Genomic DNA, 14,009 nt, shown 5'->3' on the forward strand with positions numbered 1-14,009 from the left:
TGTAAACTAACAAACAAAACCATGTACATTTTACAGCATGTTCTTGAACAATGGTTCAAATGCCTAAAAAGCCTGACCAGTGACATCTTCTCCATATAATCTTATTATTCTCAATACTGAGCAAAAGGATGTAATTACTCTAGGAGCTTATATTATTTTGTGAAAGGACTTGTTAAATCATTTTAACCAATGTTCTGTAGAAATGCTAATTGCCCTTCCCAGCAGCCAACACATGCACTGGCAAAGATATCAATGGCATACTTAAAGGCATTCAAAAACTTGGCTGGTCAAGGAAAAGCAGGAGTTAAGCAGAAAAATGGGAAGGCTTGAGCCCACAGTAGGGCTTAGAACTGGTGGCTCAGGTGGGAACTCAGCCTGTGCGCTACCATCTTCCTCTGATCAAAAAGAAAGGACAGTATTCACTGGCACCTATAGCAGCCTCCAGGTTAAGAAACCTTTTGCTCACTGGTCTGAGTATGTAGGACAAGGGTACAGAAACACAGTTCTGTGAGCCAAATCCAGTACACACATTAATGTATCAAAGGCTGGAGGTGTAAAAAATTTGTAGCTCAAACATATACACCCAGCATGCAATCTGTAAAGCAGGTGTGTTGAACCTCAGGCTGTTGGGTTAAATCCAGCCCTCTTGAGGTACCAACCTGGTCCTTCAGGGTTCTGTTGATTGTGGGTTTCCCCGTTTTGCACTTTATTTCCCTATTCTACAAGGTTGAACTTCCCTACACTGACAGTAAGAGCTTTAAGCTCAAATAGGCTGGCATTTTTTTTTTTTTTTTGCTTTGTCCCTTTGGCCTTTTGACCCCCCCCCACACACACACACTGGAATGCGGTCCCTGAGAACTTCTCTAAAATTAAATCTGGCCTTTGGGCTGAAAGAGGCACAACTTGCCTACTGTAAAATTGACCTTTTTTTCAGATTTCCCTCCAAAGTGGGCCCAGGGCGCTCCACCAAAACATGGAGAACAGGGAAAGGAAAATGAGCCAACCCTTAGCTAGTATGTAGCCCTTCTGTTGCTGGTCTCTCTACTGCTCTTCTAAGGCATGCAGCCACCACGTGAGTCTGCAAAGGAATTATGAACAATCCCAATCGAAATTCCACTAGCATTTTTTCTTATTGCTTTCTGGGCTGGTGGAGGAATTTGCCACTTCAGTTACTCAATAAAACAAAATATCACACTGTTTTAATGCTATCTGAAGTAACTTTTCAGTGTAGGCATTTAGGGATCCAGTTTAGCTTATGACTCTTCCTCTGCAAAATAACACACAGCAGCTCTTCTGTCAGGGAACTCCTGTTTGGTTCCTTCTTCTGGGGGCCCAACAAGTGAGATGTGTTCAGACTGCATTTTAATGTGATCCCGACTTATTCATATTTTGCAAAAATGGTAAGCAAACTAAAGTCAGTTATACTTCCGTACTTGTACTTCTCCATAAATTACGGAAGAAACAAATGTGTACCAAATGTTCACATCAGTGGAAAGAATGCTCAGCAGGGCACATATAAGTGAAAATAAAATATAAAAAGCCCCCACAACTTACTTCTTACAGATTTCCAGAACACATCTCCTCCCTTTGACCTCTATGCATAGGTTAGCTCATCTAATCTAAATTAAGCTATGCATTTCTATGTCATTATTTCTACTTTTTACACACAGCTCTCTAGGTGTTGATACACTCACAAGCCTCTTGAAACATTCTTTCCTCCATGTTGAACATATATATACCTATGAATGGTGCAGTGCTTCAGCACCACTGACTCCAGGGTTGCATCTGCTGCCCCGTATATATGGAGGAAAAGAATGCAAACTGGACAGCTTCCTGTCCCCATGGAGGTTCTCCACATAATTTGAGAATGCTGGAAAATCAGACTTCTCAACCGTAGGGAAAACCTCTGTGGATACAACCATCTCTAGCAATGCATACAGGGTGCTGTACACCATGAAAGAATAGGGTGGGGCTCCAGAGCGCCTTTCCTTGCACCTTCAGCATGGAAGAAAGAATACCTGAAGAGGGTTCATACCCTCATCACTTCAGACATCTAGATAACCTTCATTCATTATATTGCTTTACCACCCAAGAGCGGCAGCACACGCCACATTACATCTCTCTGCCTTTTTTACTGCTACAAATGTTGCTAATATTTTAGGATTGGATCCAGCCTGTTAATTGAACGTGGGTCCTCAATGAGACAAGAATGAACATGTGCTCTCGACTTACATTAACTCCCTGTGATTTCTATGAAAACCAAAGTTCATCTAACTTATACTATAGCCAACTTTTAAGATTCAGCTTGATGGCTGCCTGAGGAGCTTCCTTCATAATTTGACTCCCATCCTACCAGGTAGAGAGCTAGGCTGCTAAAGGAACATTCCTACAGTGCCAGTCTTATTTAATCTTTCCTATTGCAGGTACATTAGTAAAACACTGAAATGTGCTAACAGACCAATGTAACCAAATGCATTATCAAGGCATATTCCTGAATAACCGAAGCCCTGCCAGTAGCTTCATTTGCTTACGTTAATCCTTGGCTGGCCTTGCCTTTCTCCTCCTCTCTCTCTGTGGCCTACCTGCCAAAATTAGGTTGCAAGCTCCGATTTAGTGCAGCTCCAGTGAACTAAAGCCATTTGCATGAGGGACAGTCTTTGATTTCCCCTCACAGCTTGTGCGCTTGGCACAGCTTTGAACATTTCTAGTAGTGTCTGTGTGTCCTACTGCCTATGTGTCAATCCTTAGGGGCTGCAGCAGGAAGAAGATGGGAGAGCTGTATTCCTTAAGTGAAACTCTGCTGGCCAAGGCACGAGGGGTTCTTGTCAACGTGCCTTCTAGTAGGCTCTCTGCTCTGAGAACAGCAATGGCACAGTTGAAATCAGGAATAGGCAGCTCAAAGCCCAGATACAGTGTCCCTCTGGGAAATTTAAATGGAGGCCACTTTCTAAAGAAGGGAGGGGGCCCAGGCAGGTTTCAGCAGTGGTCCTCATTGCCCCCCCCCCCCCGCAGCTGCAGGCCTGCTTTAGGAAAGGCACGTTGCTTACCTGTAACTGTCATTCTTCGAGAGGTCATCTGTGCATTCACGCCAATGGGCTCGATGTGCCGCACAAGGCCTCGATCGGAGAAAACTTCCAAAGCTCAGCGTCATGGAGTGGGCAGGAGCGGGCCCGCCCCTTGTGTGGGCAGTATAAAGGAGGCAGCTCCTGGCCAGTCCCTCGGTGCCTGAAGACCGCAGGCATGCAAGGGATCCTAGGTGTCCTGTGGAGGAAGTGGTGACCATGCCCTGCCCCAGCACATATGGGGCAGAGGCTGACGATAACCAGTGGGGTGGAGGGTGGGTTGTGTGAATGCACGGATGACCGCTAGAAGAACAACAGTTACAGGTAAGCAACCGGCCTTTCTTCTTCGTGGTCTCTGTACAAACACAGCAATGGGTGACATCCTGAACTTCTTCGGGGTGATGAACTTGTTCACCCTCCTTAAGTCTAAGATGGGCCTCAGAGTCCTGTCCCATTTAGGCACTGTGAAGTACCTGGAGCAGAAGCCCCTGCAGGCCGACGGGGGGATGTGCTCTATCATCCCTTTCTCCAGCATGGCTTGTACCTCCACCCAGAGGGCGGGAGATGGGGTCGTGGTCTTAACACAACCGAGGGGTGGGAGGGCATCATATGCAATCCTGTACCCCGTTCTGGCTATGGAGAGGGCCCGGGAGTCGGAGGTGATGGCCTCCCATGCTGGGAGGAATTGTGCCAGGTGGTCAGCTAAGCAGTAGGGGGGAGTGGAGGTGGGGCTGCCTGGACCAGAGCATCAGCACCTGCACCTGGTGTCCTGGTGCTTCTGCGGGAGCCTCTGGCAGGATTGGTAGTCCTGCCTTTTGCTGGTGGGTGGCCCTCTGGGGCACATGGGGCAGTCAGGGAAGGGGTAGTGGCTGGAGGCTGATGGGGTTCCTTGCCATCTCCTCTGTGCTGAGCTCTGGCCGAAGCCCATGCGCTAAGCATGGTACAAGCCTTATGGAGGGAGTCCATATTCTTGTCAGTGTGAGCACTGAAGAGGCCGTTGAAGGGCAGGTCCTCGATGCAGGCTCAGGTCTCTGGGGACAGGGAGGCGGAGCGCAACCAGGCATGGTAGCGAATGGCCACTGCCCCCATCATGGCCTCGCTGGTGCAGTAGACGTGATGTCAAGCTGCTTCTAATGGAATCTGGAGAGGTCCTCTGCCTCAGTGTAGATGTGGTGGACAGTGTCCCGTAGGTGGTCGGGAAGCTGCTCAACTATGGCACCCATCTTCTCCCATAGGAATTCCTGTTACCTAGCCATGGTGGCCTCGTAGTTGGAGACCCTGAAGCCAAGGGCAGCCACAACATAAATACTTTTTGCCATGGCATCCAGGCGACATACCTCCCTGTCCACTGGGGTGGAGTGCTTCCTCTGGGGGGTGCCCTGCATGGACTCCAGTATGATGGAGTTGGGCCTAGGGTGCTGGAGGAGGAGGGGAAAGGCTTGTAGGTGGATTCTGCCCTGTGAGAGGTGGCCAGCGGGCCAGCTGGGGCTTCCCAAGACCTCTGCGCTGTGCAGAGCACTGCAAGCACGGCTGGGATGGACACGGCGGTAGTGCCCCCTGATGCCAGGGCATCATAGCATGGGTCTGCCTCGGGCTCAGGTGGCTGGGAGGTTTGGAAGCCAAGTTCCTCGGCCATGCAGAGCACCAGGTTGGAGAAGCCACCCCCTTTGGCAGGTGAGGAGGAGATGTCCTGGTCCAGGGGCTGGTCATCTGGGGAGTGGATGGAGGCCACGGACGAGGGGGAGCATCCCGGGGCTGGGGAGTGGCTCTGACCTGAGTCCTGAGATCTGGAATGCAAGCGGTGGCTGCTCCTGTCCCGGTGAGCGGTGTGTGGGCATTCTTGGCGAAGAGTCGGGCTGCAGGAGCAGCAGTGCTGGCGGGGAGACCTGGTATCGGCCACATCGCTTGAGGAGTCCTCGCTGTGCCCGTGGCGCTGTTGGGGCGTGGCTTGTCCCTGGGCCTGGAGGCACAGCTTGATTCGTCGCTGGGTGAGATCTGCCAATGGCAGGAGGCTGCGGCACTGTGATCCCGGCCGCATGTACCCTGCTTCCCGCCAGGGTGTTCAGAGCGCCATGTGGTCCCGGTGTGCTCCTGCTGGTTGCCGCACCCTCGCATGTGCACCCTGGGCACGGGTGGGGAGGCAGAAGAGTGGCGGTGGTGACACTCCCCAGGAGCGGAGTTGTCGGTGGAGGAGGAGGTAGGGCTCTGTGCGCGAAGTTTGTCCTTCGGTCTTCACCTGGAGGCCACGAACCTGGGCCAGGCATAGGGAGCACAGGCCTCCGAGGACACGGAGTCAAAATCGGCAGGACAGGGCCTCCCTGTAGGCGGTGTAGAGATCAGTGAGCTAGAAACCAGGGATGCCTTGGAGCATGGTGAAGAACCCCCTCAGCTCCGGCGGTGGGTGGGGGTGGCACACCTGCCAGCTCCGGCGCCGGGAGGTGTCGCCTGAAGGTGCCGTGGAGGAGCGGTGGTCCCCCGAGGGGGGGACGTGCGGGCAGCTGCCTCCGCCACTGCTATGGCGGTTGGGCCTCACGCCAGAGTGGCCTGGGGCACAGGCTGTGTTGCCGGAACATTGGCGCCTGGGGACTCCAGTGCTGCATCCAGGGATGCCTTGGGGTCCGGGGATTCTGGGCAGCCGTGGGTTGACTCCAGGGCCAGGGGGGCAGGTTCCCTCGTGGCATGGCGTTTTCACCTTTTTGCCGGTGCAGCGGTGCTGGAGAGACCCTCTCCCGGCAATGCTGCTCTCCTCCTTGCCCTGAGGGGCTTGGAGGGGCCTTCCCCAGGGGGGTTATCCACTCCTGGGGTGAAGGCTGTAGGAGCCTGCTGCCGCAGGGCCTGCCTGAAACGTGTGCCTCTCTGCCGGCACAGCTGCTCTTTCAAGGTCTGGCAGGTGGGCAGGCCTCCACGCTGTGCCCCTCGCCTAGGCAGAAGGGGCACTTGGAATGCCCGTCGGTGGCAGGCACCCTCGCCACGCAGGAGGTGCAGCGGCGCGGAGCTGAGCTGGCCATGTCCGAAATGGAGCGCACATGGCAGAGAGAAAGGAGAGAGAAAGAGCTGGAGTGAGAGGAGAGGGAGAGAGAATGAGGGGGAGAGATGCGGTAGGCTTCTCTCCACAGTCAAGGGATGAAAGGTGCCAAAGAAAAAAGTTTTTCTTCTTCTTTTTAAAGAAAGAAGGCAAAATGGTGAACTGGTAAGTAGAGCGGGTGGAAGGATCTGATCCAAGGCGAGCTCAAAGTGCGATAGAAAAGGAACTGAGGGACTGGGCAGGAGCCGCCTCCTATATACTGCCTGTGCAAGGGGCTGGCCTGGCTCCCGTCCACTCCATGGTGCTGAGCTTTGGAAGTTTTCTCCGAACAAGGCCTTGTGCCGTGCGTCAAGTCCATTGTGTGTTTGCATGGAGACCACGAAGAACCACACTGCTTTTATGGCGCACTTCAAAGTACGTAAAACCTCACTTTAGGTGAAATTGTCTGATCACTTGATCCAAGCTTCTAGTAAAAGTGTTACAGCTATAAACTGTGACTAAGACCACTCAAGCACATATGCGCACATGCACGCACATGCCCAAATTGCACGGGTAAGCAGGAACCAGATTCCTTCCAGGCTGAGATTACTGACAAACAGCTGCATCTGGCATGTAGCAAATTGAACCACGTGTGTGAGGAAGTTTGTTAGTTCCAGCAGACAGAGAGAGCAAGCAACGGGGACAGAAGGTTATTTGCCCAGGTAGACAGGGGGAAATGAGAAAAATCCTTGCACAATACACAGAGGTACTAATGGGAACGGGGAAAAGGACTGCTGTTAATCAAATGTCAATAGATGTCTAATAGGAGGATAAGAAGCTGCTGCATGTTTGGGGCCTCGGGGAATGGCAGAAAACAGTTTCCCACTAATATTTGTTCAAAAATTAAATGGATTGTTAGACTTTGCACATACCTTATGTCAGTTCTGAACAAACATTCCATCAAGCAATGTCATAATCCAGTCAAGAAAAAGGATGCCACAGAACTGTCCAGAAGTAAAGTTAGACCACAGGTATTCAAAGATCAATTAGTGCATTTTAGGAATTAAGATTGCATCGTGTAAGGTGAGGAATAAAAGAAGGTACAGCCTCAAAGACATTATTCTTCAGTCTCTGAAACAATATATTTACAGCGGATAGGCTGTTAAATTCCAGTAGATGTAGGTTAGGAGTGCATGGTTGGGTGTCAGGGATGATGCGACTTGAGGTGGACATCAACTGCAGGCCGAGGATCTTGCCATCCCTATCTTATGCACTAATTCTCCTAAAGCTGGTTAATCTGTGGATCCCATTAATTGCCTTACAACTGCAAACAATCCATCTCGGATCAATTGGCACAGAACTGCATCTTTTTTGACATGTTTTTCTAGTTGATTCTGTATCCATATTAACCTGCCAGACAACTCTTGAGAAATCAAAGCTGAGTAAGCCTCTGTGTCCAAGCCTTTGATTTTTTAAAATACTTTTACTAGAGTAAAACCATAGATCAGTTTTAAATATTTCCAGGTTTTTGTTTCCTGTTGAAAGCCAAATCCAGGAACATTAAATAAATGCTATTTCTTTAGGTGGTTTACAATATAAAATATACCATACATACATCCATTACCAAATTTAAAACACATATAGAAAGTTACAATTTCTTATACAAATTAAATCATAAGACCTGTTTAAGCAGCTAATAATGCCCCAGTAAACTAAATTGCCCTGAGATAAAGAACTGTCTTAACTGAAAGGATATTAAAGTCAGAGCCAGGCAGCCCTCCATGGGGAGTTTGTTCCAAAACCGAGGGGCCACTGCTGAAAAGGCCAGTCTCCTTGACAGGGAAAATTGTCTTTAGAGGTGGCAATTGGAAACAGGCTCTACAGCGTGATCATAGTTTTTGGGTAGACTACACTGGGGAGAGCCATTCTGTAAGGTGTTGTGGTATAGGGCTTGATAGGTTAAAACCAGCACCTTGAATTGGGCTCAAAAGCATACAGGCAGCCAACTGTAACAAATATTTTCATTAACGACATGGAAGAAGGGGTGAACAGTCTGCTGATCAAATTCGCAGACGACACTAAAACCAGGGCAGTGGCCACAACAGAGGAGCAGGTACTCCAGATCCAAAAGGATCTGGACAGACTATGGAAGTGGGCAGGAGACAACAGGATGGCGTTCAATGTAGATAAGTGCAAGGCCTTGCACTTGGGGCACAGGAATAGCTGTCATAAGTACAGGTTAGGTGACAAGTGGCTGGAGAGCAGCACTTGTGAAAGGGACCTCGGGGTACTGGTTGACTGCAGGCTAAACATGTGTCAGAAGTGTGATGCGGTGGTCAAGAGGGCAAATGCCACCCTTGGTTGCATAGCCAGAAGTGTGGCTTCTAGATCAAGAGAGGTATTACTACCACTCTACACGACTCTGGTGCGCCCGCCACTGGAGTATTGTGCTCAGTTTTGGGCCCCTCAGTACAGAAAGGATATAACCAGGTTGGAGTCAGTGCAGCATAGGGCCACAAGGTTGGTGGCCGGTTTGCAGGGGATGCCGTATGAGGCGAGACTGAGGGAACTGGGTCTCTTCAGCCTGGAGGAGACTCAGAGGGGATCTGTTGGTGACATACAGGTATGTGAGGGGATGTCACATGGAGATGCGTAGAGACCTGTTCTCCCCTGCAGAGGAAGGCAGAACGCACTCCAACGGAGGAAAGCTCAGGGAGCCAAGGTTTTGTTTGGATGCCAGGAAGAACTTCCTGACAGTCCGGACCCCAAGGCTGTGGAATGGGCTTCCACTAGAGGTCATTGAGGCCCCATCGGTGTGGATGTTCAAGGATAGGCTGGACGTCCACATGGTGGGCATGTCAGGAGCAGAGCTGGCTGGTGCCGGAGGTCAGACTAGATGGCCCGGGAGGTCCCTTCTGACTCGCTCTGTTTTCTATGTTTCTATGTTTCTAACACAAGTGGAACAAAACCGGTGTTATATGGTTTGGACCATCTGGTCCCTGTTATTAATCTGGCAGCTGCATTTTCCACAAGCCACAAGTTTCTAAGCAGTTCCCGCCATCATTCATTACTTTATTTGTATGCCATGTAGAATTAATTGCAGTAACCCAGTTTTGGGATGACCAGAGCACAGCTTATTGATACCAAGCTCTCTCTATCCAGATGGGGGCATAGCAGGGCCACCAACCAAAACTGATGGAAGATACTCCAAACTACTGTAGCCGCCTGGGCCTCAAGTGACAAAGATACCTCAGAAAGCACTCACACTAACAGCATTCCTGTCCTGTCTGGATTGTGCTTCAGTTTGTTAGCCCTCATCCAGTTCATTGTTGCAGTTAGGTACCAGTGTAGGACTTTCACAGTTGTACCAACTGAAGATGAAAGGGAGAAACAGAGCTTCTGGTCACCGGCATACAGGTGACAGCACATGCCAAAACTCTGAATGACCTCATCCAGCAGTTTCATGCATGGGAGACAAGACTGATCTCCGAGAACCCCATTTTGGAGAATCCAAGCAGTTCCTTCTGGAACTGGCCATCCAAGGAGGAATGGAACTACTGCAATGCAGTGACCCACACTCCAACTCAAGGATACCGTGGCTGATGGTGTCAAAAACCAACAAGAGATGCAAGAGTACCAACAGGGTCATACCTCCTTTGCCTCTCTCCTGGCATAGGTCATCATACAGGGTGACCAAAGATGTTCCCATACCAAAACTGGACCTGAACACCAACTAAAATGGACCCAGATAGTCATCCAAGAGTGCCTGGATATGATTGGTCACCACCTGCTCAAGAACCATACCCAGGAAGGGAATGTTTGCCACTGGCCTGTTAATATTTTTTGGGTCCATGAGAGTGACCTCATGAATGACTGCTTCCGCTGGCATGGGATTTCTCCTTCCTGGAAAGAGACATGAATAACCTATCTGGCCCTGTTTTCTTCTTGCTAGTTTTTATTAGCCAAGAACAAGGATCCGATAGCATAGGCATGGTTGCATGAACCTGTCCATGCACCTTGTCAACACCTTCAAGCTGTACTAAGTATAACTCATTTAATCAATCAATCAATCACCAGGCCATACTCTGAATTTTTCTCCTGATTCTACTGGAATAACATTGGAGTCCTGACATGTGAAAGAGACTTTACAACAATCTCCTCGAGAGACAGATTGATAGTAATCTCTTGCACTTTGATAAAGGGCACAGGATAGTAATAAAATACAATTAACAGAACCACTAAGGAGACAATAAAAAGACTCATTTAACATTTTAACTTTTTATTAGAAATATAACATACTTTTATGGAAATAAAGCATACATCAATCTATGTAATGCCAAAGCATTGTGTTTTAGTCTGAATAGCCAGCAACTATAAAATAATATATTCTGTCACCGTGATCAAAATCACACAGAAAAAGGTAGGGGTACTGGCAATCACATCCAGCACACAACTGGAAAAAAATCAATTTAGGGGCATGCAAATGCCGCTGTCTTACAGGTTTGTTAATTATGTGTTTGTTTGCCATGGTGGCCTAATTTAGTCAAGTAGATGAGGCAACATTAAAAGCTGGTAGGAGACGTAAGTAATCCCCAGGGTGGGTAGCTTGTATAGACAGTTTAAAAGGTACATGTACAGAAGCATAAAGCTGCAGCAAATTTGAGAAGGGGGTCTGCATGATGAACAGTGAAATGCCAGCAAATCAAATTTTTCACAATTAGTTGAACAACAACTGTGACAGGTTCAGCGCTTAGCGTTTTCATTTGTGTGCTCAAATTTGGTTATCTGTCCTCTTTTATGCAAATGTGATGTGACAGGGGAAGCTGAGAGCACTCAAACAGGCCGATCACTCACAACAGGAGCTGAAGCTGTACAGCTGAGAGGCTGGGATTAAATGGACTGATTGCTGATGGAGAAGTGACAAGGAAGAAGTGCAGAGAATCTCGTGAGCTGATTTAAAACTTCTCAGAGAAGGAGGCACAGAACCTCGCATGATAACCTTTAATATATATCGTGATATCTCCAAACATAAGACAGAACGTTCTGGTTGTGCGTAACTCTCTAGTAAAGTCAATGCATTTGTCTTCTATCAGGAAGCAGAGACATGATTGTACTCACTCAGTTCAAGGTTCTTTATGAGTGTGAATATGTGACGTTTTGTGGAAATGTGCTTAAGAAACATGGGACGTGGGAAGATGAAAGAAAATGCGAACAAAGAAGAAACCGCGAGCTCAAAAGTTAACTTGTCAGGCAATTCACCTTAAGTGTAATACTTTATGTATATACATATACTTCATCAAGAGGTAGCAAGTCAGTCTTATGTCAGTTATTACACTGCCTCATTAAACGGGGCAGTCATGTCCTCCCAAACCTCTTTATTCAGAGAAATCCCACTGCAACCTGCTAAGTACCTCAGCTTTTACCAGGAAACAAACAAACAAACCTAAAAAGAGGTGTGTTCAGCTGCCCTGAACAAAAGTAAAAGATATCATCCATGTGCTACATTCCTCTGGGAATATAAGCCAAAAGAGAACACCTGAGAACTGCTGTCTTCCAGCATGGAAAAAAGGTAGTACCAAGAAAGCTATCAGAGAATGGAAACCTTTCTTCAGGAGTCTGCCCAAATGAGAAGGAAAACAAACATGAACTCGCACTGAAGAAATGCCAGGAGACAATACGGGATGCAGAAAAGGATTTGGAGGAGCATATTGCTAATAACTTTGGCATCATCATCATGTATCAGAAGCAAAAAGTTGCTAGGGAAGTAAATGAATCACTGAATGATATGGAAGGAATAGCACAGAAACTAAATTGGCAGAGGCAGGTTGATGCTCTAGGTGTTTTGGACTACAAATCTCATAATTCCTGACCATTTGCCAGGCTGATTGAGGCTCATGGGAATTGCAGTCCAAAACATGTGGATAGCATCAGGTTGCCTATTTCTGAACTGAAATAATATATGCTAAATTAAATATGTCTTCACAGCAGAAAATATAAGGGCAGCTACCCTAGCCTGAACTGTTAATTTCAGGAATGGAATCTGAGGAACAGGAGCATTAGGAGATGGCAGAAGTAGGGGAACTGTTCCCCTCTAGAAGTAGGGGAACTGTTAGTGGGGAATCATTGAGATGCTGGCTGGTGACAAGCAGGGTCCCCCAGGGCTCTGTCCGGGGACCTATCCTGTTCAATCTGTTCATCAATGACCTGGAAGAAGGGGTGACCAATCTGTTGATCAAATTCACAGATGATATTAAAATGGGGGTGGTGGTCACAACTGAGGAACAGTTACTCCAGATCCTCAAGGATCTGGACAGACTATGGAAGTGGGCAGGAGACAACAGGATGGTGTTCAGTGTGGGTAAGTGCAAGGTCTTGCACTTGGGGCATAGGAATAGCTGTCATAAGTACAGGTTAGGGGACAAGTGGCAGGGGAGCAGCACTAGTGAAAGGGATCTTGGGGTACTGGTCGACTGCAGGCTAACATGATGCATAGCCAGAAGCATGGATTCTAAATCGAGACCAGTATTAATACCACTCTATGATTCTGGTGCACCCACAGCTGGAGTATTGTGTTCAGTTTTGGGCCCCTCATTACAGGAAGTATATAGCCAAGCTAGAATTGGTGCAGCAAAGGGCCACAGGGATGGTGGCTGGATTGCAGGGAAAGACATATGAGGCAAGACTGAGGGAACTGGTTTTTTTCAGCCTGATAAAGAGGAAACTCCAGGGGGATCTGTTGGCAACATATAGGTACATGAGGGGGTGTTACGTGGAGTTGGGTCAAAGCCTGTTTTCCCTTGCGGAGGAAGACAGGATGCATTCCAGTGGAGCAAAGCTCAGGGAACCAAGGTTCAATCTGGATGCCAGGAAGCACTTCCTGACAGTTAGGACCCTGAGGGTATGGAATGGGCTTCCACAGGTAGTGGCTGAAGCTCCATCAGTGAGGGTGTTCAAGGATAGGCTGGACATGCACATGTTAGGCATGCCATGAATGGAGCCAGCTGATTAAGCATTATTCTTGATGACTTTAATAAATAAGCTATATATTTGATTTTACATGTAATTACTGCAGCGAGGATTGTATTTGCTCAACACTGAAAGAATGAAGAGCCACTTATTGAAGAGCTGATCTTAAAAAAGATTTTGAACTGTGCAGAAATGGACAGATTGACCTTGTCTCTGAAGGAGGAGGATGCATATTTCTACCAAACTTGGAACTCTTTTTATTATTGGTTAGAGAAACGGGACTATGTGTAGATTTGAATATGGTTATTAACTGTTAAAAAGAGTAAGATGTCAACCCAGTATGTCTGATGCCTTAAATAATTGATGTTTTTAATGTTAGACAGTAGCGAAAATAATAAAATTTATTTTTTAAAAAATGGAGCCAGCTGGAGCTGGGAGTCAGACTAGATGGCCTGGGAGACCCCTTATGACTCGCTCTGTTTCTATGTTTCTAAGTTATTGACAAATTGAAAATAAATAAATTACTGTGGCCTAAGGTATCCATCTGAGAACTCTTAAAATGTGGGATCAGTAATCTTCTAACAAAAGTACACAATAAACCGACAACAAGCATAGATGAAAACTCCAAATTGTTTGCTCCTCAACAACCCAGTTTTATTTCTTTGGTCAATGCAAGCTGATGCAGATTGGAAGTGGTGAGCTGTTGGGAACCAGTCTGCTCACTCACTTGCTGTTATGTGGCCCTGACAACTCAAGGTTCAAACAACCAGTTTGTCATTATGTGCAAACTGGGTCATCGTATTCTTGGGCTTTCCAAATGTGTTTGATCGTCTCTCATCAGAGCCCTCTTATTTCTTTCTTTCTTTCTTTCTTTCTTTCTTTCTTTCTTTCTTTCTTTTATTCGTCTCTCATCAAAGCCCCCTTATTTATTTATTTATTTATTTATTTATTTATTTATTTATTTATTTATTACTTTT

Source organism: Varanus komodoensis, unplaced genomic scaffold (assembly GCF_004798865.1).
Source record: "Varanus komodoensis strain SLA01 unplaced genomic scaffold, ASM479886v1 scaffold2, whole genome shotgun sequence".
NCBI lineage: Eukaryota > Metazoa > Chordata > Lepidosauria > Squamata > Varanidae > Varanus > Varanus komodoensis.